The following is a 26,948-nucleotide window of genomic DNA, read 5'->3' as shown; positions in this document are numbered from 1 at the left end:
ATATACAAACCAGTAAGCAAAAGTATCGCTCACATTCATTACTATTGAAACCTTGGGCTTTAGCTGCATCTCAGGTGCTCGTTAAACTCTTGGATTCCTTATTCTCACTCAAGACGCCTGAATCAGAACCTTGGGGGCTAGCCCTGAGAACCTGTTTTTTTAAAAAACTTCCGGAGTGATCCTGAAGTGTACAGAAGTTTGAGAACCACTGGCTCAGGCTATGCCTATTACTTGCATAGTTTTGAAGGAAGTATAAATATGCAATAATGCAGCTGCCACTGTTAGGGAATTTTATCTTTGAAATAGTAATTGACAACCTTTACTCTCCCTCTCCTCACGTCTCCCTCCCCGACAGGTGCACGTGGGAAGGAGGAACAGGGGTAGCTCCAGCTTCCTCTAAAGACCTGGGGCAATATAAGATACAGCCTTAGCACAAAAACAAGTGTTCTTTAACTATTTTTGATAAGTAGGTCATTGCTTCTAAACAAATAAAACAGATAACAAAATCAAGGGCGTTCTAGAAGCTTTAGGCCTCAAACTCATCCATGGGTCATTGGGAAGCTCAGCAGCCTTACAAATATCACCAGTTCTGCAAAGTAGGTGAAAAATAAAGTTTTTAACAAGTGAAGAATATGGATAGCATAATATCTTTACTGCTTACAGGCAGATAGCTAGTTTGAAGCATCATAATAACCATTTACACTTTTATATGTTTAACAATTGCAGGATATATTTCTTTTTCACTGCTTGAGCCCCATTGATCAGTGCTGCATTATTGATTTTTGTTTTAGCATTGGATAAGAATCATGCAATAAATGTGTCCATAAATTCAATTTAAACTCCTCAGAGTCAGGACCAAAATCCTTTCGGTTTTGAGAGACTTTCTCATTTTTGCATGATTCTGGTGTTGCACGGAGACTATAGGGAAGGCAGAGAGGAAAGTCTCATTTTGAAATTTACTCCATGTGATTCTGTAGCTACGTGTTCATATGCATACAAATGTACACTCATATATACACACAAATATATTCTTCCTGTGTGGAATCTGTTATATTGGGAAAGAAAGACTTACAACAGGACTGTTTTATCTGATTTTGTAAAATAATAGGCTAAATTCTGATAGTTTTCATCACTGAACTACCTTTCTCTCTTTCTTTCTTTCTTCCCTCCCTTTCTTCCTCTCTTTTTGCCTGTCTACCTGCCTATATTCCTTCCTGTAAGGAAAGACAAAGATAAGAAAGATCTTTTTGTGATGTTTGCAGGGACAGATTTAAAGCTATGGAGTTGTCTCTGGAAAATATAATGGGTATACATTTTAGTTGACCATTTTTTCTTCTCTATTTTCATTGAGCATTTACCATGTGCATGTGTCAGGCCTGGACTATGTACTTTACCTATATTTCCTTTCAGAAGAGCTCAGTGAAATATAAATAGATGAATATGAAGAGACTGAATGAATTGCTCAAATAACCCAAGTACACTAGGAAAGCATGTTCATTTATTCATTCATTTATTCATCTTCCAGATACTTACAGAGCACGTATTATATGCCAGTATTCTAGGTGCTGAGGATAGAGCAGTGATCAAAACAAATAGTTCCTGTCTTGTTAGGATCCACATCCCAGTGGGGAAGACATTTTAAAAAGGACAAAGAGAAAGGACAAGAGCAGACATGTTACTTGGGATGCAGTGGTCAGGGACGGCCTCTCTGTGTACATGGCTTTTTGCACAGAGACCTGAATGAATTGAGGGGAGTGAGCCAGAGAGGCATCTGGAGGTGAGATTTGTTAAAATGGCATATGCTCTCCTGTAGAAGTTGGCCCTGGCCCCCGTCTGATGTCCCATATGCTTCAACTGTCCCCTTATACTCTAACCTAACTGAATATCTCTTACTCTTCACTGAGTTCTGTGTTTCTGAGGATTTTACTCATCCTCTTCTCACTTTCTTTTGCTTGAATATTCCCCCACCCAAATCTTTTGGGTTATATCTAGCTGTGATAGTTTCCTTTGGCTGGAAATGCCTTTAAATACTCACCACAATCAGAACAATTTTCTGGTCTCTTCTCCTGCCTGGAGGGCTGGATGAGCAATGGGGCCATGATGTGAGTTACTAAGGGTCTACTACTGCTGTTGATCTATAGAAGTTATATGCAAGTCAGTACTTGCTTCCTCAGTGTCACTGATCTTACTTCAGTGGAGGAGATGCCTTGCTTGAATTTGACGATCTCTAAATCTAGAGTCAAACACATCACCCCACTGTGTCAGGATATATGGTTCACTTATTCCTGTGTCTTTATGTCCTTGTGCTGGTTTCTATGTTGGAAAGGGATGATTTATGAGAAAACAAACTTATTCTTAATATATCAGAGCTCCGCCCAATTTCATGCAATTTCTCATAATCTGTATGGACCAGTTACTCTCAAATTTATTATTTAAAATGTTACTGAATAAATTGCTACTTGGACTCTGTCACCAGTCAGATTGTTTTCTCTGGCTAACATGGTGTTTTCACGCCTGCCCTTTGGCCTGAATCTCTCTTCCTCGAGTGCCTGCTGTCTTGGGAACATGTCTTTGAGTCTTGTGAGCAGGGATGAGCAGTAGTGTCTGACTCAAGAGACAAGTTCTCTCCCATTTATTCTATACCTAGCTTGCTGGTTGGCTTTGGGAGAGATCTCAAAATATTTGAACTTGAAGATCTTTATCTGAACAATGGGACAATAAACCTGATTTATATAACTCAGAAAATTATTATGGTGTGCTTCAATAGACTAAGTAATTGTGGAAGATGATGTTCTTATTTCCTGGATGTGGATGTCATTTCGACTTTAATCCTTTGGCTTTAGCCATGCTTATATTATTATCATCATTGATATTGTTGTCATTGTTATCATCATGGTCACTAAAGTAATATATGCATAGTAAAACAAATCTAATGATAACAAAAGCTCTGTGATGATGTCCTCACCCACTGAACTCCAGCTGTAATCTCACTCTCTGAAAACAATTTGAATCAATATTTTTTAGGTTTATATCACAACATGAGTGTCATCTTTCTATCTCTCTATTTCTTGGTTAATTTTGTGCATTCATTCAATTTAAATATTTTCCCATAGACCTTTTTCAAAATGCCCTTTTCCCCCTATATCAAACACAAAGAAATTGAGTCTGAAGAAAATAGAGACATATTCTTCTTTTATGTCTGAGATCTAGGAACATTGCCCTGATACTGAAGGGCAGCCTGCTGCTCTCAGAAACTTTGGGTCCTCTGAAATGATGCCTTCAACAGGTTGTGTAATTATCCTCTTATGAGACAAAATATGAACAACCAGTCAGAAAAATTCTGAAAAGTAAATCACCAAACTGTATGAGAAATGGGCTGTATATTATATTAGCTACAATTTAATGGTTTTTGAGCTTTAGTACATCTGAGGCTTAATTTTTTTTTTAATTTTGTACCCTTACTTATCAATATTAACACATACATTTGGGCTTGAATTCATGCAACTGTCAAAATAAATGAGATGAAACACAAGTTTCATTGTTTCTCCTGTTGCCTTGGCTTTGTTTTACAAACCAATTATTCATAACATGTGGCATTTCACTGTTTTCCTTAGGGCTATGGATAAAGACTTGGCATAAATCAATGCCTTATTTTTACCTGGAATTGCATAAGAGGAGGATCCCTGGAGAACTGGAAGAATTGGGGGGAATAAATGTTTTTCATGAGCATAAATGAAAGGATGGTTTAAATTATGCAAGGAAAGATTCAGGGAAAATTAATAACTGTTGTGGAGAAAGTAAGATAACCCTATTTTCTGAATATTACACATCACAAAGAATTAAGTATTTCACCTGGATGCAACCAAAAAACTCTCGAGGCACAGATTTTAATTCATAAGTATTCTTCGCTAGAGGAAAGCTTAGCAAAAAACAGCTTTATCAAATTAAAATAATGGTCTAGCATAAAATATTAATTAAGGAATAAATTAGTTGGTGTAAAAGTTGTCCCTTTAGCCATCTGTTTAAAAACTTCTCTTGTAATAGAGGCTTAATTTCTCTAGGAATTCATATAAAAATGACTAGTTTCATGCACAGGAAGAAACATATAATGTGAACAACAATGCTCTTTTACTTGAATATATATATATATATTTTACTATTTTCAATGTTTCATACTTAATCCCTAATTTGAATCTCAATAGAACTCCATGAAAAGGGGCTGATATGTGTGTCCATATTTTGTAAATGTGTAAACTAAGTTTCTCAGACTGAAGGTCTTTTTCATAGTCACACATGAATCACTGGCTAAGACTAGACTAGAATCCATTTTTCTTTATCTCTAGTCTCTATAATACTTTTATAAGAAATAAAGTTCCATTTGTAGCTGGAAAAACATAGTATCACATTCTCTGTTTTTTATTAGCCAATCCTTTAACCATGTTCAAAGTTACTTGAATTTCATTTCTCCAAGTTCTTTATAAGTTCTCTTACACCACCATATCTCCATAATTGATGAGGGTATTTAAAAGCACCTTGTTTTCCTGTATTGATTATCTAGTTTGTTTTCTCCTTCTCCTCCTCCCCTTCTTCTCCCTGCCCCTTCCTCCTCCTTCCCCTTCTCCTCTGCCTCCCTCTCCAAAGGTTGTGAACACCCCAAACCAAGACTGGAGAAGGCAATGTCATTTAAGTCTTAAGAGCGTGGGTATATAATTTAATCATATCTGGAATCAAATTTAATTCTGACACTTTACATGGATGATACTTAATAAGTTACATAAACTCTAAACTTCATATACCTCATCTGTAAAATAATACCTACCTATAATTTACATTATATTTTTGAACTCTCCATATATTTCTCATTTTTGGTGGGTTGTCAATTGTGGGAACTCACTTTTTTATTCTCAGAGTTGTGTGTATGACCTGAACTGGCCAATAGGGAGATACATTCTTGAAGTTTTGACATTTGGCTGAAGGATAGGCATTTGACCCAACCAACATTAATCAAGACATCTTCCTTGTTTAAAAATACAAGGGACTGTTTCCCTAATTTATCTTTCTGATATTTCATTTTAGTGTCTATAAATGCAATAGATTTCTGTGTATACGTTTTTTACCCTGAAACGTTACTGAATTCATTGAGTTCTGGTAATTTTCTGGTAGCATCTTAGGATTTACTATGTATAGTATCATGTTGTCCACAAATAGTGACAGTTTTACTTATTTTCCAATTTGGACTCCTTTAATTAATTTTTTTAAATTCTCTGATGGCCATGACTAGAAGTTCCAAAAATTTGTTGAATAAAAGTGGTGAGAGTGGACATTCTTGTCTTTTTCCTGACCTTTGAAGAAATGTTTTCAGCTTTGCACCACTGAGAATGATGTTAGCTGTGGGTTTGTCATATATGACCTTTATTATGTTGAGGAAGGTTCCCTGAATAACAACTTTATGGAGAGTTTTGATCATAAATGGCTGTTGAATTTTGTCAAAAGCTCTTTCAGCATCTAGTGAAACGACCATATGGTTTTTATTCTTCAGTTTGTTATGTGGTATATCACGTTGATTTTGTGGATACAGAAAAAATCCTTTGCATCCCTGGAATAACTACCACTTGGTCATGGTGTATAATCCTTTTAATGGATTGTTGGATTCAGTTTCTTAGTATTTTGTTGAGAATTTTTGAGTCAATGTTCGTCAGTGATAGTGGCTGGAAATTTTCTTTCGTGTGATATCTTTGTCTGGTTTTGGTGATGGTGGCCTCATAGAATGAGTGTGAGAGTGCTCTTTCCTCTGCAATTTTTGGAACAGTTTCATAAGGATAAGTGTTAACTCTTCTCTAAATATTTGACAGAATTCCCCTCTGAAGCCATTTTTTATTCTCAGAGTTGTGTGTAAGACTGTTGTTTTTTGGAAGTTTTTATATTGCAATTTCAATTTAAGTGCCTTATTGGCCTATTCATGTCATTTATTCCTGGTTCAATCTGGGAAGATTGTACCTTTCTGAAAATTTATTTATTTCTTCTGGGTTGTACATTTTATTGGCATATTGCTGCTTGTAGTTGTCTCCTATGATCCTTTGTTTTTCTGTAGTGTCAATTGTAACTTCTCCTTTTTCATTTCTAACTTTATTAATTTGATCTTTTTTTTTCTTGTTGAATATGACTAAAGGTTTATCAGTCATTTTATCTTTTCAAAGAACAACCTTTTAGTTTCAATGACCTTTTCTATTTTTTCTCATTTATATTTATTTCTGCTCTGATCTTTATGATTTCTTTCCTTCTACTAACTGGGTTTTGTTCTTCTTTCTCTAGTTGCTTTAGGTATAAGGTTAGGTTGTTTATGTGAGATTTTTTTCCTCGTGTCCTGAGGTAAGATTTTATTGCTATAAGCTTCCCTCTTAGAACCATTTTTGCTGAGTCCCATAGGTTTCGGATCACTGTGTTTTCATTGTTATTTGTCTCTAGGTATTGTTTGATTTTCTCTTTGATTTCTTCAGTGATCCATTGGTTGTTGAGTAGCTTATTTTTTAGCCTTCACATATTTTTAATAGGGTTTTCTTGTAATTTATTTCTAATCTCATAATGTTGTGGTTGTAAAAGATACTTGATATGATTTCATTTTTTTCTTTACATTTACCAAGGCTTGTTTTGTGGCTCAGCATGTGATCTTTCTTGGAGAAAGTTCCACTTGGAAAGAATATATATTCTGCTGTTTTTGGATGGAATATTCTATAAATGTCAATTTAGTTCGTCTAGTCTAATATGCCATTTGAGGCCTGTGTTTCTTTATTGATTTTCTGTCTAGATTATCTGTCCATTGATGTAAGTAGGGTATTAAAGCCCCCCACTCTTATCGTGTTACTGTTGATTTCTCCTTTAATGGCTGTTAGCATTTGCCTTATATGTTGAGGTGCTCTTACATTGGTTGTATATATATTTACAAATATCATATCTTATTCTTGGATTAATCCTTATCATTTTGTAGGACACAATTTGATGTAAATCACAGCAATATCTTTGGATCCATATTTTAGAGTAATGAAAATAAAAGCAGAACTAAACAAATGGAACCTAATTAAACTTAACAGCTTTTTGCATAGCAAAAAAACCATAAACAAAATTTAAAAAACAAGCTACAGAATGGGAGAAAATATTTGCCAATGATGCGAATAAGAAGGGACTATCTCCAAAATATACAAACAGCTCATGGAATTCATTACCAAAAAATAAAAACAAAAACAAACAACCCAATCAAAACATCAGCAGAAGTTCTAATAGACAGTTTACCACATAAGACATATAGATGGCCATTAAGTAGATGAAAAGATGTTCAAAATTGATAATCATTAAATATGCAAATTAAACTAAAATGAGGTATCACCTCACACCAGTAGGAATGGCCCTTGTTAAAAAGTCTACAAACAATAAATTCTGGAGAGGCTGTGGAGAAAATGTAACCCTAGAACACTATTTATTGGAATATAAATTGCCTTGGCCACTTTGGAGAACAGTATGGTATCTTGGTTGAGATCTCAGAACCATAAAAGGCCATTAGGTAAATAACAAGAAAATTTTAATAAAATGAGAACTTTAGTTAATAAGAATGTATCAATATTTGTTTAGTAATTGTGACAAATATCATTAACTTAAGATGTTAATAATAGATGGGATATGTCAAAATTTTCTGTTATCATTGCATTTTTAAATTTAAAACTTTTGTTGTTAAACATTAACTTCTAAAAGTTAAAAAGTAAAGATGAAATTTGAATTGTTACTTAAAGAAAGTATACAAATGGCAAATAAGCATATATAAAGATTCTGAACATCCTTAGTCGTTAGAGAAAAGCCAAAACCACTGTGAGCTACCATTACATAGTCCTTAAAATAACTAAACTTTAAAAAGAAAGGCAAAGCCAAGTGTCGAAAAATATGTGGAATAACTTACACTCTCATACATGACTGGTGGCAGTGAAAAATAGAAGAGCCATTTTGAAAAATATTTAACAAATTTTAAGTGTAAATATATGCCTAACATAAAACCAAGCTATCAAATTCTTAGATATTATTCAAGACATGAAAGTCACACAACCACTGAATTTTCATAGCAAACTTATTCATAATATAAAAAATTGGAAACCATCTCAATGCTCATTGATGAATGGATAAAAAAATCAGTGGCACATTCATACTGTAAAATTTTACTCACCTGGGAAAATGCTGTAAAAACACAGGTGAACTTCAAAAGAATTTTGCTGAGCAGAAAAATCAGGTGTAATTAAAAATTGACTCAATTACACTCTGCTTGTATAAAGCCCAATTTAAATATAACACACCAATAGCTAAAGAGCTTAAAAGTAGATAGGAAAGGATATACTATGCTAACATTAATCACAATAAACCTGTAGTAGCTGTATTAATCTCAGAAATTGGATGTTAGAGCAAAGAATATTACCATAAATAAATAGAGTCATACAATATAAATGAATAATATATCATAACCAAGGAAGTTTATACCGGGAAGTTAATGTTAGTGGCCCATTTAAGAACTAATTATTATAATTCTCCATGTTAGCAGATTTAAATCTAAAAAAAAAGAAAAATACATATTTACTTCAAAAAGTGCCCCCCCAAAAAAACAAATTTGCCAAATCACAGGTGTATTCAATGAATAAAAGTGATCAGCAAATCAGGGTTGTAAATTGTACTCAAACTAATGAAGGGTATTAAAAAAAAACTATGGGAGTTCCCGTCATGGAGCAGTGGTTAATGAATCCGACTAGGAACCATGAGGTTGCAGGTTCGATCCCAGGCCTTGCTCAGTGGGTTAAGGATCCGGCATTGCCCTGAGCTGTGGTGTAGGTCACAGACGCAGCCCGGATCTGGTGTTGCTGTGGCTCTGGTGTAGGTCGGCGGCTACATCTCCGATGAGACCCCTAACCTGGGAACCTCCATATACCGCAGGAAGCGGCCCTAGAAAAAGCAAGAAAAAAAAAAATCAAAAAACAAACTATGGCTAAAATCAAATGAAATGATGACCATCTGATAGTTTTCCTTCAAAACTGAAATTACAGCAGGGGTTTTTACTCTCACCACTTCTATTCAACAACAGAATTGTAAAATAATACAAGAAAATCAATAAAGTTATCCAATTAGAAAAGGAAAATTAAAAACTGTCATTATTTATAGAGAATCACACACAACCTCAAAAATAAATAAAAACTTCTAGGAGTGATATGTGAGTTTTGTAAGGTTATAAGATCAAAATACAAATATCAATTATATTTTTACATACAATGAATAATTTTTGTTGAGATACTTTTAAATAAATCTGATAAAAACATATGAAAATGCTATATACTGAAAACAACAAATTACAGTGTACAGAATGGAGAATACCTAAATAAGTAGATATGGATAGTGCAGTTATAGATCAGAAAACTCAGTATTAAGTTATCATTTCTTTCAATTTGATAATAAATCCAATGAATATAATTTGAAAACTTAGCTGTTACTGCTGCTTCTCCTTTTTCTCTTTCTTTTCCCCTTCTTTCTACTTCTTCTTTTCTAATTCTTCTTCTTTTTTTAAAAAAATTTCCTTCCCAGAAATGGTGGAAAATCCAACCAGGTAGAAAATAAACTTTGGCACTTACTTGAATCGTCATTGTTGTTTTCAAATAAAGTTTTGAAGTGTGGGTTGCCATGTTTTTGCATAAGGGTTAAAGTAAAGATATTGTGGAGAAGTATATAAATTTAATGGATCAAAGCAAACAGCAGTCCAGAATTTAGTCAAACAAAATGTATTTTGGGAAAAGCTCCAAAAAAAGATGTCAGCGGATATTAAGTATTCAGTCTTGACAGACAATAAGTTAAGGAAAAATTCTTGACATCTAAGCATTGTTATTTGAACTAGATTTAATTTAAAGGTATATGTCAGCCAGAAATTTCTTATTTAGAGAACTTTATGGAATTAGAGGTGACTGACTCGAGGAATAAAGTGATATGAGTTGCAGCCTTGATAACTAGCTGAGCTTACTTGACATAACAGGTTTGTCACCTGCTCAAATTCAATTATATTTTATTTATGATTTGCTACTCACTTCTGTTTAGAAATATCACCTTTGTAGATTAACTATGGTATTAGAGAAAATATGAAAAGCTGCTTTGAAGAAATATGTTGTGAATTCTACTTATTGAAATTTAGTGTATTTGATTCCTATTATTATCTTAAATGACTATTTTGTCAACAATTAAAATTATATAGTTATTAATATTTTTATGATATAAAATCCCATAGCCTTAATGTTTATCCTTGGAATAGCACTAAGTGCAGGCTTCTTAGCTATGATAACTAATGCACAACCCCAAAAAGGAAAAATGACAAATTAGACTTAATCAAAATTAAAACTTTTCATTGAAAAAGACTTTAAGAAGGTAAGACAAACTATACATTGGTATAAATTATCTACAAACTATATATATCCAATAAAATTCTTACATATAAAATATATAAAAACTCTTAAAACCCAATAGTAAAAATAAATCCAATTTTAAATGGACAAAAGAAATGAACAGTTATTTCACCAAAGAGAAGACATTAGAGAAACAATCCACGCATTGTTGGAGTGCCAAAAGAAGAGGAGAAAGGAGCAGAGGGCTTATTTAAAGAAATAAGGACTGAGCAGTGGAATAAATCAGTGAAAGACAAATACTATATGTTATCACTTACGTGTGGATGCTAAAAAATAAATGAATGTAACAAAACAAACAGATTCACAGATGTAAAAGACAAACCTAGTGGGTACCAGAAGGGAAAGAGATTGTGGGGGCAGAGCAGGGGCAGCAGATTAAGGGGTACCATATACTATGTATAAAATAAATAAGATGAAAGTATGTATTATTGTATAGCAAAATAGAGCCAATATTTTACAACATCTTTAAATGCGGTATAGGATCACTATGTTGTATAGCTGAAAGTAATAAAAAATTATAAATCAACTGTAATTTTTTAAAAAAAGGAAGACTAACTTCCCAAATCTAGGGAGAGATTTATGCATTCAAATTCGCAAAGCTCATAGATCCACAACGTCAATTAAATATATAGCCTCCAGGACATATTACAACAACATTGTCTACAGTCAAAGACAAAGATACTTTTTTAAAGCAAAAAGAGAAAAAAAAAAAATCCTCACCTATAGGGAACTGCCAGAAGGCTATCAGCAGAATGCTTAGCAAAAACCTTGCAAACTGAGAGAGATGATATAGTCAAAGTGCTGGAAAACAAAACAAAACAACCTGTCAACCAACAATACTTTACTCAGCAAAGCTGTCTTTCAAAAATGAAAGTGGGGTAAAGACATATCCCCAAATGCAGAAGCTGAAGGAGTATGTCACTACTCTATCTGCATTACAAGAAATGCTAACGGTAGTTGTTCAAAGTGAAACAAAAGAACATAACAACATGAAAATGTAAAAATTACAAATGTTACTAGAAAGGCAAGAATGAATTTAAATTCAGAATACTCTAATACTGTAATAGTGGCATGTAAATCATTTTTGACTCTGGTATAAAAGTTAAAGGACAAAACCATAAAAAATAACTATAGTCACAATAATGTGTTAATGGGTATGCTATAATATAGACAAGAAATTGTAATGTCAATAACATAAAATTTTCTGGGAGAAGTTAAAGTGTAGAATTTTTGTATGTTGAAATTATTATCAGCTTAAAATTGACTATAATATCTGTAAGTTGTTTTATGTAAGCCTCCTGTAACTACAAATATAAAACCTATAGCAGAACACAAAAGATAAGGACTAAAGAACAAAAGATTAGCACTACTAAAAATCATCCAGATTTTGCCTTGCTGCTGTTACTTCTTTTTAATTTAACCATTACTTAGGGATTTTTTTTTTCAGAAATACTATTACTAGATCAGATTTTGGAACTCTAGATAGTTCTAGTTAAATTGACGAAAATTCTTTCCATGGGTTTTAGATTTCAATAGGTACCGTTAGAAAACAGCAAGACATATGTTATTTTCTCCATTTGAAAAAAGTGAAACAGAAAATTTAAGGAAATTATGCTAGGATAAAGTCATTCAATGACAAAGCCAGGTTTACCAAAAAAAAAAAAAAAAAACAAAAAAAACCAAAACTTTAGTTCTTGTGATTTTTTTCACTAGCCCAGAGGAATTTGTAGATCTTTTAATGTTTGTTCATTTTATTTTGCTTAAAAGTGACTATTGATTACTTTCAAATTTTTATAGTATTTCTAAAATTGATTACACCAATTTTGAGGGAGGATGTTGAGAGGAGAGGACTTTATTCACCGTGCTTGAGGAATAGTATTAAGTGATGATAAAACAATTCAAATAATAACAATGGATAGTATGTTTTAAGTACTCTACTTAAAAAATAGGCACAATGGTGGTATAAAATGATTTCTTACACAAACTTTGACTAATTTACTACATTATTTCTCATTTTCAGATGAATAAGTCTTAGAAAAGTCAAACAGTTAGTAAGATCAATATCATAATTTTCAGGTTTGGAAACCAGAGTGCTCTTATCCTTAAAAACCATATTCCTATATCTTCCTATTGATACAAAATGGTACAGAAAGCTAGGTGATTATGGATTATCAGTAACAGATTTTGAGTGGTGAGTTTTGATTTTTATTCATTTTCCCAAAGTAGGTGGATTATTTGGTTAAATCCTCAAGACTAACCTTTTCTTAAAAATCTCCAATAAATCTGTCGCTCTGTTCTATATAGGTCGATTAACAAAAATCCATATTTTTCTTGAAGAGATGTGTGTTTTATAGACTTGAATGACCCTAGCTTGTGTCATATATATATATATGTATATACATATATATATATATGAATAGATACACAGTCTATTTCAGCTGTGGATTGGTAGGTGACCCCTGTGTCTGAAAACAGGCAGTCATAATTTTCTTGATGCAAGTCTCTTTCCTTCTTTCTTTAAGGAGAATGGCTTTGTTAATGGTTTAGATCTGATATGCTATCCTTAACAGTGCCAGTTATTCAAAGGAGAGGTTAAAAAAAAGCACTCTTCTCTTTACTCTCTTCAGATGGCTTCTTAATTGGTTTATTATTTTTGCAGATGTTGTAAGAGAAACTTCAGAGTACAAGCCAACAAAGCATCAAAGAAGGTAATAAAAGTGGACTTTTTCATTGAGTATTCATTATGTAAAAAAAAAAAAAGTTCTATATCAGTTGCAAGTTCAGTACATTATGAGCCAAGTATATTGTGATTTTGTAAATTCATGTCAATTATTTGGGATATAAATTGATCTTTTTGCTTTATGGGAGATGAGGGTCTTTGGAAATTAATTTAGTAATAGTCATAAATCAAATGTTCCTTCCACTTCATTTTCAAAAAAGTCATGTAATTATATTCTTTTGCCTTTTTATGTGATTTCTTAGTTTTTAAAGTGTTTGACTGACTATTATCCTGGGAAGAAGGCCAGCCAGGTACTCTTATTCTGAGAACTATGTTGAGGAAACTGAAGTCCAGAGAAGAAAAGTGATTTATTATAATGTCAGTCAGTCAGTCTTCTGACTCCTAATCCTCTATACATTATTCCAGTATCAGAGAATCTCTGGAATACAGGATCCCTGCTGTAGATGCAAGTAAAAGGTGTTTTACTTACGACACCTAGGTCTATAGGAGTACAATAGAGTGATCTTGTATGGATTCCTTTTTTTTTTTTTTTTTAATTTGGCTCCAAAATACTTTGTTTTGTGAAAAAAGCATTGGAAGTTTTTACTGGAATCTTAATTGTAGTGTTTGAAATAGGCCAGATAATTCATAAAATTCAGTGTCTCCTCCTAGCTAAAAATCTTTCCCATACCTTTCTTGAAGGATCATTTTCCTGCCTTCGACAGAAAATTTGTAGAGATATGGTGATAATGTATTTCCATGTTTTTTTGAAATTTCTGAGTTCTAGACATTTTCTTCTTAGAGTTAGTCAATTTTGTTTCCTTCCATTTAGAATGGTTTCAGGTTTGCCAGTGGTCTCAGGTATGAGCAGATACATTGATTCTGTGACAGAATAAATTATTTAATTGATTTTATATTTCTCTTGGACTCAAAAATCTTCTTATAAACCTTCATCTATTGATACCATTGTCTTATTTCTGCTAGCTCATTTTTTTTCCCCTAAAAGTACTTTGACCTTCTAATAAATTGCCATATGGAAGGGTGTCCAAATTTCTCACCAAGCTTGTCAGTTTCACTTTTTACTAAACTTAAAATTCTTTGAGATGTGTCAAGCCATGACTGTTCTCAAAGTTAACAGCCTACAAATAGGTATGATACAGTAGGAAGGGATAGAACTTACTTAAGTCGGTCATTTGGGAAATGGCTGTCTAGGTATTCATATTTCAGCATGACCTTAGTTGTTCTGCTTCTTTGTACAATAGAAGGAGATGGCAACACTGGTACACAGGTGTAGAATGAATGGGGGGAGAGAGATTGGGAACAGGGCTTTTCCTCAAAAAAAGTTATGAGATAGAAGGTTTCAGTAATAAAACTTATGGTACTGTCAGTGGACAAATCTCATGGTTAGTTATAACAATGAATTGAGATATTATATCTAAGAAAATTATATACCTCATTAACTGTTAGAGGGAAATAGACGCAATAATAGCACCGTAAAATAATTGCATGCTTAGGGCCACGAGAGGTCAGCCAGAGTCCAGTCAAGGTTATCTGAAAAACCAATTCATATTGATCTATGTGCCTACTCTGCCTCTCTAAGGGACATTCTTTCCCTGATATTAATATTATAAGGATAAAAGCCGTAAGTGATGGGACAAACCACGATTAGAATTGCTAGGCCCTGAAGTCCATCGAGCTTCACTTTTTGGGGCAAAGTCTGCGGTAGTGAGTGCATGCTTAATTAGTAGATAAAGATGAGGTCACAAGAAGGAAAGACTTGTACTGAGCCCACGAGCTTGAGATCTTCCAGGGTGTAGAAGATCTACTGAAACATCTGCTAAATTTAGTACATAAATTATCTGTTTTGGGAATCTCTCATCTCAGGATTTTCAGCATGATGTCGTTATTGCATGGAAGGAAATTTTTGAGGGAGCAGCCACTTTAATGTGAGGATGTATGACTAGAAAAGATGACCAAGATGGGTAACTTATTTTAAGGAGACTTGTGTTAGAAAATGATCTCTTGAACTGGATCCTGATATGAAGCACTTGACTGTGCTATATTTAGTTCAGAATAGATTTAGGAAACAACCATGCCAGTTTGAGAAAACTGGATTTGGAATATATTTTTACTGATTTTTCTTACTATAAGCAGAGTCAATAATTTATTGTAAAAAATATAGAAAATAAAGAAGGAAAATGGAAATGTATGTCAAGAAAAACACTCAACCTTTTTTTTTTCTGTAGACCCATTGTTTTTTTTTTTTTTAAACATATGCATAGGTGCTTCATATGGAGCTAAATTTTATAAAATTGATGTTCCACAGTCTCCACTCTTTTATAAACTGGTTTCTCACTTAACATTTCATGCATGAGTTCCCTTCATGGCTCAGTTGTTAATAAACCTGACTAGTGTCCATGAGGATGTGGGTTCAATCCCTGGCCCTTCTCAGTGGGTTAAGGATCCAGTGTTGCCATGAGCTGTGGTGTAGGTCGCAGACTCGGCTCGGATCCTGCATTGCTGTGGGGTAGGCCAGCAGCTGCACCTCCGATTTGACCCCTAGCCTGGAAACTTCCATGTGCTGTGGGTGCACCCCTTAAAAGATAAAAAAAAACATGCATATTTTATGTTATTAAATATAATTTGAGATTTTTATTTTTTAAAATTGAAGTATTTATACATAGCATTATATATTTGTTATATAATATAATTATTAAATATTTGTATACATTGCAAAATGATCACCACAGTAATTCTAGTTCATATCCATCAACTTACATAGTTATAATGTATTTATTGTGATGAGAACTTTTTAAGATGTACTCTTAGTAACTTTCAAATGTGCAATAAAGTATTATTAACTATAGTCACTGTGCTATATATTACATCCCTGTGGCATTTATTTTTATAGCTGGAAGTGTGTAACATTTTGTTCCCTTCCCCCATTTCTCCTATCCCCTACCTCCTGCCTCTGAAAACCACCACTTTTTTATCTGTATCTATGAGCTTGGCATTTTTTGAATTTTGATTTTGTTTTCATTCCACATATATAAATGAGATCATAGGGCATTTTCTTTTCCCTGTCTGACTTATTTCACATAGCATAATGCCCTGAATTCCATCCATGTTACAAGTGGAAAGATTTTATTCTCTTATGGCTGAATGATATTCCATTGTGCGTATGTGTGTGCATGTGCGTGTGTGTGTGTTTCTTTATCCATTCATCCACCAGTGGATGCTTAGGTTGTTTCCATATGATGGCTACTATAAATAATCATGCAATGATTATGGGGTCATATATCTTTTAAAGTTAGTGTTTTCATTTCCTTCAGATAAATACTCAGAAGTGGAATTGCTGAACCATATGGTAGTTCTATTTTTCATTTTTTGAAGATCTTCATATTGGTTTCCATAGTGGCCTCACCAATTTACATTCATATCAATAGTGCACAAGAATTCCCTTTTTTTCCACATCCTCCCAACACTAGTCATTTCTTGCCTTTTGATTGTAGCCATTCTGATAGGTGTGAGATGATAGTTCATGTGGTTTTGATTTGCATTTCTCTGATTAATGAATGTTGAGCATCTCTTCATGTGCCTGTTGGTCATCTGTCTCTCCTCTTTGGAAAAGTTTCTATTCAGATTTCTGCCTTTTTAAAATTGGATTGTTCCCTTTTTTTGCTACTGAGTTGTATGAGTTATTTATATATTTTGAATGTTAATTCCGTATCAGATACATAATTTGCAAACATTTTTCATTCGGTATGTTTTCTTTTCATGCTGTTGGTTTCCTTTGCTGTGCAGAAGCTTTTTAGTTGGATGTATATAAATATTTGTTTTAGTTGCTTTTGCCTTTTGTGTCAGATTAAAATCATTACTTTAACCTATGTCAAGGAATTTACTACCTGTGTTTACTTCTAGGAGTTCTATGGCTTCAGGTCTTATGTTCAAATCTCTAATTAATTTCCAGTTAATTTTTGTGTTTGACCGAAGATAGTCTGGCTTATTCTTTTGTAATTGGCTGTTGATTTTTCCAGTACCATTTATTGAAGAGACCATTCTTATGTACCATATTTATTTTGCCAATACTCTATTGGTCTCATATTTTTTCTGTTATAAGCATGCCATGTTCATATGTATTTGGTATTTTAAAATAATTTTCCATAATTCCTATTTGTAGAAATATTGAGATAAATGGCATAATTTTTTTAGGATATTAATGCATATTACCAAAGGCCTATTCTTATGCTCTATAGATACGAATCCTTGCCTGTACTAGGGCAAATAAATATTAATGAAATTAAAGATTTCTCTAATCCTTGATACCTACAGCTAATATCCTGGAGCAGGAACTGGAAAGTTGGGAACATTTGAAGGTTCTGACACTGGCTTGCTACATAATATTTGCTAATCTTCTTCATTCCTATTCTTTATCCTGTTCCTTAGTTTTCTCCTCTGGAAAAGGGAGGAAATAATAATCCCAACCATTTGTATTTCAACAAGATGATATAAAAATAAATGAGGTCATCACCTAAATCCCTTTTAGACTTCAAATAACTATAAAAGGTCTATGTAAATTTTAACACCTGATGTATTATTTAAGATAAAATAGGAGATACACATTTTATGTGACTGAAAACTTGACAACATCCAAGTTTAGAAGTAGTTTGTTGTTTTAGAGGTATATGCCAAGACCTGTGCTAAAGTTTTCATGTGAGGTTAACTACAAATTTAGTATACTTTTCCTCATGATTTAGATGGGTATACTGAGGTTAAAATAATTGAACCAAAGCTAAGGCATGCTTTGGCTCAAATGTATGATGTTTGACTCTAATGATATGTTATTGCTTTGAATGTTTTGAAATAAAACCATAATTTAATGCAATGTACCATCATCTCTTAAATACCCAGATTTATTGTCAATTCTGGGTTAATTTCCAGCATCTTCCTGAACACTTCTATTACTTTTATATGTACCCAAGAGTTCAAGTGAAGCTGATATTAGTCTAAGTAAACTGTTAATAGTTTAGTAAAACTGTGGATAAAAAAACAAAATTAAAAGTTCTTCAAAATACATAATAAAACCATAATTTGTTTAGTCGAGGTTTAAAGTTCAGAAGGGTCTTAGACATCATTCCCATTCTTTTATTTTCTAACATGCATAATAAGACAGGAAAAAGAAAGTGAAACAAACCAGATTAGCTCTACTCTTTAGTTCCTCTTTCACATCACAGTGCTTTTCAAGCAAGTAATTTTTCCTCTTGGACAAAAGCTGATTAATTTTCTTTCTGGGGGAGAGTCAAGCAAGTGTGTGATGATGTATGCACAGAGGTGTTTCACTTATCATAGTTCACAATACCAAAAAATTGGAAACAACATAAATTTTTGTGAGGAATAGATTTGTTTAAAAAAATGGAGTTCTGAAGAAATAATTTTGAGGATGTCACCAAGATGCAATAGAGAGAACACTGAATTTCTCTCCTCCCATGGACATATTTGAATATACATCTACATATGCATCAATTTTCTGTGAGAGAAAGCCAGAAACTAGGTGAGTGACTCCTGTGCATCGATGACTGAAAATATACCTATATCAAAATAGTTAGGAAAGGTCAAGACACTCTTCCACCATAAACCCCATCTCCAGCACAACACCTTACAACCAGAAGGGAACCCCACAAAAGGAAATCCTAGGAGCGATTGACTTTAATGGCAGATTTTATTACACATTTAAAAAGAGAAAATAGCAGCCCTTTTCAAAGTCTTTCAAAAATTTGGGAGGAGGAAACACTTTCAAATTCATTTTAAAAGGCCACCATTACCCTGATAACAATGCCAGATCAGGTATATTTGCCTATAATTTTTGTGTCCTTCTGAATATATATTCAAAGACACACAACAAACTGAAGTCAACAGTGCATTAAAAGATAATACACTATAATCATATGTTCATCTAATAGATACAGGAAAAGCATTTGACAAAATTCAACATATTTCATGGTGAAAACTCAATACATTAGGTATACATAGAATATGCCTCAACATAACAATGGCCATATATGATAAGCCCACAACTAACATCATACTCAACAATGAAAAGTTGAAAGCTTTTCCTCTAAGAACAGGAACAAGACAAGTGTGCCCTCTCTCACCAATTCTGTTCAACATAGTATGGAAGTCCTAGCCAGAATAATTGGAACAGAAAAAGAAATAAAAACCATCCAAATTGGAAAGGAAGAAGTATAATTGACTGTTTTCAAATAACATGACCATATATATAGAAAAACCCTAAAGACTCCACTAAAAATCTGTTAGAACTAGTAAATAAATTAAGCGAAGTTACAGGATACAAAATCAACATATAGAAATCAATTGCATTTCTATACAGTAATAATGAACTATCTGAAAATAAATTAATAATCCAACTTAATTGAAATGGAAGGATACCAATTAATAATATAAAACACATTGAAGGAGTTCCTGTTGTGGCGCAGTGGTTAACGAATCCGACTAGAAACCATGAAGTTGCAGGTTCGGTCCCTACCCTTGCTCAGTGGGTTAACGATCTGGTGTTGCCGTGAGCTGTGGTGTAGGTGGCAGACGCGGCTCGGATCCTGCGTTGCTGTGGCTCTGGCTTAGGCTGGGGGCTACAGCTCCAATTCAACCCCTAGCCTGGGAACCTCCATATGCCGTGGGAGCGGCCCAAAGAAATAGCAAAAAGACAAAAATATATATATATTATATATATAGAAATAGGGAGTTCCTTTCATGGCTCAGTGGTTAACGGACCCAAATAGGATCCATGAGGATGCAGGTTTGATCCCTGGACTTGCTCAGTGGATTAAGGATCTGGTGTTGCTGTGAGCTGTGGTGTAGGTTGCAGTCATGGCTCAGATCCTGCGTGGCTGTGGCTGTGGCTGTGGCATAGGCCAGCAACTGTAGCTCTAATTTGACCCCTAGCCTGGAAATTTCCATATGCTGTGGGTGTGGCCCTAAAAAGCAAAATATACATATATTTAAGAAGGTGAAATATATGTACACTGAAAACTATAAATTATGAATGAAAGAAATTGAAGAAGGCACAAATGAATTGAAGGACATTCTCTGCTCAAAGTTTGGAAGAATAATTTTTGTTAAGCTTAAATTCGTAATACCCAAAGCTATTTACACATTCAATGGCATCTTTATCAAAATTCCAGTGAGCTTTTTTTGTGTGTGTGTGTTTTGTCTTTTTAGGTCCGCACCTGAGGCACATGGAGGTTCCCAGGCTAGGGGGTGAATCAGAGCTGTAGCTGCTGTCCTGTACCACAGCCACAACAACAAGGGATCCAAGCCACATCTGTGACCTACACCACAGCTCATATAGTACTGTAGTCCTATTTATTGAAAAATATCTGTGAATAAGTGGACTATCACAGTTCAAGTCCTTGTTGTTCAAGGTTTAGCTGTATATTGCAAAGCTATACTAATCAAAACAGTATGACAATGGTATAAAAACGAGGCAGTTAATAATGGAACTGAATAGAGAGCTCAGAAATAAACCCATGCATATATGGTGAATTTTCAATAAAGGAGCCAAGAATGAAAATGGGGAAAGGGTGCTCTCTTCAATAAATGATGTTGGAAAAACTGGCCCCTTATATTATAGCATACACAGAAATCAACTCAAAATACATTAAAGACATAAACGTAAGGCCTGAAATTGAAAACTTCTCAAAGAAAATTGGATGAAGTAGAGGGTAATCTCATTGACATTGGTCTTCACAATAATTTTTTGGATTTGACACCCAAAGCAAAGGCAACAATGGCAAAATTATAAAAGTGGAATTATATCAAAGTAAATCTTTGGCATGGAAAAAGAAAGTATCAACAAGATGAAAATAGGTTTGTGAAATTGGAGGAATATTTGCAAATCACGTATCAAACAAGGTGTTAACATTCAAAATATATAGGGAACACATATAACTCAATAGCTTAAAAGCAAATAACACAATTAGAACATGGGCAAAAGAATAAACAATTCTCAAAAGATATAGTGATGGACAACAGGTATGAGAAAAGATTCTCAAAATTAGTAATCATTAGAAAAATGCAAATCAAAACCACCATGAGCTATAGAGTGGCTATTATTGAAATGACAAGAGATAACAATGCTGGTGAGGATGTGGAAAAAAATGACACTGTCAGTGGGAATGTAAATTCACATGGCCATTATAGATAACAGCATGGAGTTTCGTCAAGAAATTAAAAACTTCTTACATGATCCAGTGATACCACATCTGGGTAAATGGATGGCTTTTAGACAATCAAAAAGTCCATACTAAAAGAATTTTTAGTATGTGAGAATTCTTGGCTGAAATTTTTCACACAAACTCCAATTTGATCACTAATCCCAGATTTTAGCTTGAGGCCAAATGGTTTTGTATTCCTCAAAAGTTTCCTTGATGTCTTTTTTTTCCACCTAACACTCTTGATATCCTCCAAAGGGATCTTACCCTTCAGAATAGAGGTTTTTTTTTTTTAAATATTTGTCTTTAATATTTTGTATTGTTTGAATTATTTTTAATAAATAGGTTTCTTTTGTATACATAGTAAAGTGCTTTAAAACAATATTGAAATTTAGATGGTGTGTGCTTTCCTACATTTCAAGGTGTCTGGTTAAGTGCTTCACCTGGCCTTTTTATGGCCAGGACATCTTTTCCTTTATTTATTAGTTTTGTAATCTTAAATTTGTAATTTTGCCCAGGTAAATGGAATCATAAAGGTTTCATTTATTTCTTTCTTCTCTCATTAAAAAAAAAAATTCTTATAGTTGCTATACATGATGTTTGAGTGACGTTCTCTAAAGTTGCATAAAACCCACTATGTAAAGAGTAATAGAGCTGAAATTTTGCCTCTTTTATAAATAAGTTTTGTATCAACATCCTTTACTGAGAATATTTTCTGATTTAATGGCATTTATTATTTGGTATAGTAATTTTATGAGAAAAGCTATGCTTTTCAAGAAAGAAGCAGCTGACAAATAAAATAAGATGTAAAGGGAGTTCCCATCGTGACGCAGTGGTTAACGAATCTGACTAGGAACCATGAAGTTGCGGGTTCGATCCCTGGTCTTGCTCAGTGAGCTCTCTGGTGTTGCCATGAACTGTGGTGCAGGTCACAGATTCCACTTGGATCCCGTGTTGCTGTGGCTCTGGCGTAGGCCAGTGGCTACAGCTCCAATTAGACCCTAGCCTGGGAACCTCCATATGCTGTGGGAGTGGCCCCAGAAAAGGCAAAAAAAAAAAAAAAAAAAAAAAAAAAAAAGACACACACACAAAAGATGTAAATATTGGTACTAATTTTCAAAAGATTTCCTGTGTTTTTTTTTGGGTCATACTTAGAGAAACAGTTTATTTTCCAATGAAAGGGAAAAGAAAGTGGGCTTATAAGAATCATTGGGTATGGGGTTGGTCCACCGATCATTTGATGGATGGAAGAAATTGGGGAGTGAGATCGGAATTCCTTTCCCTTAAAGTTTATTCTTGGTTCACTTGAGGAATTATTTTAACATCAACATATCTCCTCCCACCCCGATACCAAGGGTTAGGTGACACAAGCAATAACTGACCATTATTGAGCATAAATCAAATGCATTATCACTCTCCCCCAAGCTTTATTGAGATATAATTGACGTATGATATTTCATAGGTTTAAGATGAGCACATAATGATTTAAGTGTGTAATGTGAAATGATTACCATTATGTGCTTGGTTAACACATCCATTACCTCACACAGAACTCTCTTTTTGTAAGAGCTTTTAAAATCTATTTACTTTCTTAGCAACGTTCAAATATATAATAAGTATACAATACAGTATTGTTAAATATGGTCAGTGTGTTACACATCACATCCCCAGAACTTACTATTGCTTTTTCTTCCATGGAGGTAAGTTTTACAAACTGAAAGCAACAGAAAAGTATTGTACAATTCAATGAGTTCTGATAAATGTATGTACTTTGAACCTTCACCCAATCAAGATAGGTAATACTTCCATCATGCTAGAAAGTTCCTTAAAAACCTTTTTTAGTTACTCCCCATGCTGCAAGCAAAATCTGTTCTGATTTCTATCACTTTATATTAGCTTCTCCTTGTTCATATAAATGGAATTATATATTGTATATTATCTGTCACCAAAGGTATTTTCTGAGGTTCACCTTTATTGTAGAACTCGTCACTTATTTGTTCTTTTTTTAGCAGCTACATATTATTTCATGATGCAAATATACCATAATTGTTAGCAATTCTCTTATTGATATACATTTATTTACAGGTTTGAGCTACTGTAAATAAAGCTACTGCAGCATAATTTCACAATTCTTTTCAAAATCAAATGGTTTCACATCTTAGGTAAACATTTAGGAGTTCAAATGAAAGGTCTTAGGGTATAGAAGTTTATTTTATCTTGCAAAGAAACTGCCTAACACAAAAAGTCTAGTTATTCCACATCCTCAATAATATTTGGTATTTTCCAGCTTTTACATTTTAGCCACTCATGTGCATATGAAACTTTATCACACTGTGGTTTTGAGTTTCCCAGATGAATAATGATGTAGTGTACCTCATTTTCTTCATCTGTAGGATGTGTTAAAAATGCTATGTGTTATTCTCTTGTGAGGATTAGATGAGGTAATATGTATACAAACAGTGTCTGATACCTAATGAGAGCTTAGTGAACTATAGATTGAAGTATTCCTCTTCAGATCGGGCTGCAGCTCTGTCACCCCCCTCTTTCATTTCCCATTGTTTATAATTTTTTCTGTGCTCAGCCTACCCCTAAGAGAATTGATTATTTCTGGGTCATCTGTAGCTTCAAAGCATAAGTGATACCCTTTGAAAAAGCATGCTTTTACACTGTGTGCCAGGACTGTTTCTCTGGCTTCTTATTCATTCAATATTCACTTTGGGAAACACAGAAGAGTTGAGGCAGCTTACATGGGCAGCATTATCAACTTTTTTGCTTTTTTTTTTTTTTTTTTCAACAAAGTAACTTTTATTCTTTTATTCAGATATTTCTGAATATAAGCTGTACAGCATTTCTTTGTTTCCACTGCATTTCAGTCTGTCCTGTTATTTTGCCTCCTGAAATGTACTATATGCTGCATATCTCACTACCTTTGCATTTCGTGAAACTGTATATACTCTATGATCACTGCTAAAGCAGTGTAACACCATAGTTATTCAAAGTCTTGTTTCAGATTTGGGGACATTGGGTGTTAGGAATTCAGAAAGCTCTCTGTCCATGAGTCTAGATGGAGATTCCAGTGAATCTTTCATTAGAATAAGGCTTTTTCTTCAGACATTGCTGTAACTAGAAAGTGACAGCTGATGAGAGGAAATTTTTTGCTGAAACAGCCTCTGTCCACCAGTGTCAAATAGAAAGGCGAAGACAGTTTTGAATGAAGGAAAAAAAAAAAGCTTTATTGCTTTGCCAGGCAAAGGAGGCCACAGCAGGCTAATGCCCTAAAGACTGTGCCGTCCTTTGGGAGAAATAAGAAATACTTTTATAGTCTTGGGAGTAGAAAATACGGCCACAGCTAAGGATTAGGTTGATGTAAGCTTTTACTCTTCTTCAAAGTTCATGTTTAGTGGCCATGGTCAGGTTCTGGTGATCCTAGAATGAAGAATGCTTCATCAGGTAGTTATCATCTTTCATTTGTTGGGGTTTTAGTTTTGAAGAGCTCAGATACCATTATGTATATTCCTTGAAGAGAAACTAGGACCCCCCCCTCCCCCGCCGCCCCAGCAGGCTGCACTCTGGTTTCCTGACTGCCCCTCCCTTTCCCTGTATCCTCTCCTTTCCCTGATTAAGAGCTCTTTTTTAACCTGCCCTTTGGAATGCAGGGAAGGTCATAGAGGCTGAAGTTTATTCCCTAAAAAGAAGAAATGGGGGAAGCAGAAAGGCTTTTGTTCAGGAGTCCCATGGGGTCCTGGTTGGTTTCAAAGTAATTGAGAGAGGAAGTAAAATGGTGAATAAACCCAGTTGGGTGACTTTTGTAAAAGGGGCCAAGGACAGAGGAAGTACTGCGAAATAGGAGAGGAAGAGCTCTCTGATTGTCTAGAGGAGATACTGCAAAAGCACAGAGAATAATTGTTTAGTGACTGTATATAGAAGGGAGAGGAACATTTTATAGTCATGCACCAGAATCTTCCTCTAGTGATACAAAACTATTTCAGGAAGGGTGACCCTGTCCAGGACCCAAGAGTGGGCTCTTACCTAATACTTGTAAATGAATTGTCAGAGGAGACACACATGCTGACAAAGCAAAAGACGTTATTGGGAAAGAGTGCTTGGGCAGAGAGCAGCAGGGTAAGGAAGCCCAGGAGAACTGCTCTGCCATGTGGTTCACAGCCTCAGATTTTATGGGAATCGGGTTAGTTTCTGGGTTGCCTCTGTATCTTGCTTGGCCCTTACTTTATCTGGCCCAGGGTCCTTCTTGGTGATGTGAACACCTCTCAGCCATGATGGATTCTAGCGCCAAGGATCCTGGAAGGTTGGTCGTCTACTCCCTCCTATTGGCCCCTCCCAAATCCTCCCAGTTAGTCTTCAGGGCAGCACCAGTTCCTTATCAGGGCCTCCTGCTGTGAGACAACTCATGCAAGTGGCTATTGTCCTGCTTGGCCAAGGTGGGCAGTTCTGGTCACTGGTTCTCTAACAAAACCACTTGTAGAGAATCCAGGCTAGAGGAAGAACATCTTGCATCAGGGGACAATGAAAAAGAGAGACAGTGATAACATTATAGGGAGCACAATTCAGACCCATAATTACAAGTCCACTCTGGAGCCAGGAGTTTGGATATTTTCCTGCTGTGTAACTTCAAGGCAAGTTACCTCTATGAGTCCTGGTTTCTTCACTGATTATTGAGGTTAATATTAGTTTTGTTGCAGAAGTAATTGGCTGCTTCTATACACCAATGCCAAATAGAAACACAGACTTGGAGGAATCAGAAAAAGTAGGTTTCATTGCCAAGCAAAGAGAAAACACAGTAGGCTAGTACCTTAAGGACTCTGTGCTGCACCTCCGCCACCCCTTGGAGGAGGCAGTGAGGGGTCTTACAGTGTTTGAGGAGCAGGGCATTTTCCTGACTGGTGAGTGGTGAGGTAATTGAGAGTCAGGGTCATCAACCTTCTGGTTGTAGCCAGTCTGGGCTCTACGTGCTTATGGGCAGCATGCAGTTGACTTCTTCCATGTGGTGGGAGCCTCAGCACCTGCAAAACAGCTCCAAGGACATGGCTCAGAATATTATCTATAGTCCTCGAAGAAGAACTGAAGGTCCTTGACATTGCTGAATGGCTAAATTATTGTTATTCTGTCTTGACTGTTTTCCTTTTTCTTTGTATTTTCTCACTTCTCTGATTAAATTGGTTCTTTGGCCAAAGTTTTCCTATAGATTTAAAAAAAAAGGGCAAGTGGAGGACATGATGGGGGGTGTGTCCACTCTGGGGAGGCCTCACAGGGTTTTGCTCCATTACAGTTTCTACTTAAAGTAGAAACACTGGGGTTTCTGCTGAACGGAAGAGATAATGCATGTAAGTCACCAAGCATGTGGGTTGGAATGTAGTAATTGTATGATGCATTTTGTTACCAAAATTTATGTGTTTGAGGGTCTCTTCTACCTTAAATGCTATACCAGGACTTTTCACACATTATTATATTTAATTATTGGTTTTATTCTCTGGATAGTTAGGTGTTATTACTTCTGTTTTGCAGATGAAGAAA

The 26,948-nt window shown here is 34.6% G+C and overlaps 1 long non-coding RNA gene across 1 annotated transcript in view; it reads left to right on the top strand.

Annotated features, from left to right (window-relative positions):
* The window catches only part of LOC146397046 (uncharacterized), a 283,017-nt gene that overhangs the window by 34,059 nt on the left and 222,010 nt on the right, over positions 1-26,948 (top strand). The window contains exon 2 of the long non-coding RNA XR_014827200.1: positions 13,129-13,177. This is a non-coding gene — a long non-coding RNA (uncharacterized LOC146397046). The remainder of the gene's footprint in view (positions 1-13,128; positions 13,178-26,948) is intronic.

This window comes from Sus scrofa, chromosome 14, assembly GCF_054392235.1.
Source record: "Sus scrofa isolate SSC_HxYL_T2T_F1_AM1 chromosome 14, Sscrofa_HxYL_maternal_Yorkshire_Landrace_v2.0, whole genome shotgun sequence".
Classification (NCBI taxonomy): domain Eukaryota; kingdom Metazoa; phylum Chordata; class Mammalia; order Artiodactyla; family Suidae; genus Sus; species Sus scrofa.
Note: the sequence above shows the minus strand (reverse complement) of the source record. Positions and strands in the feature narration are given on the sequence as shown.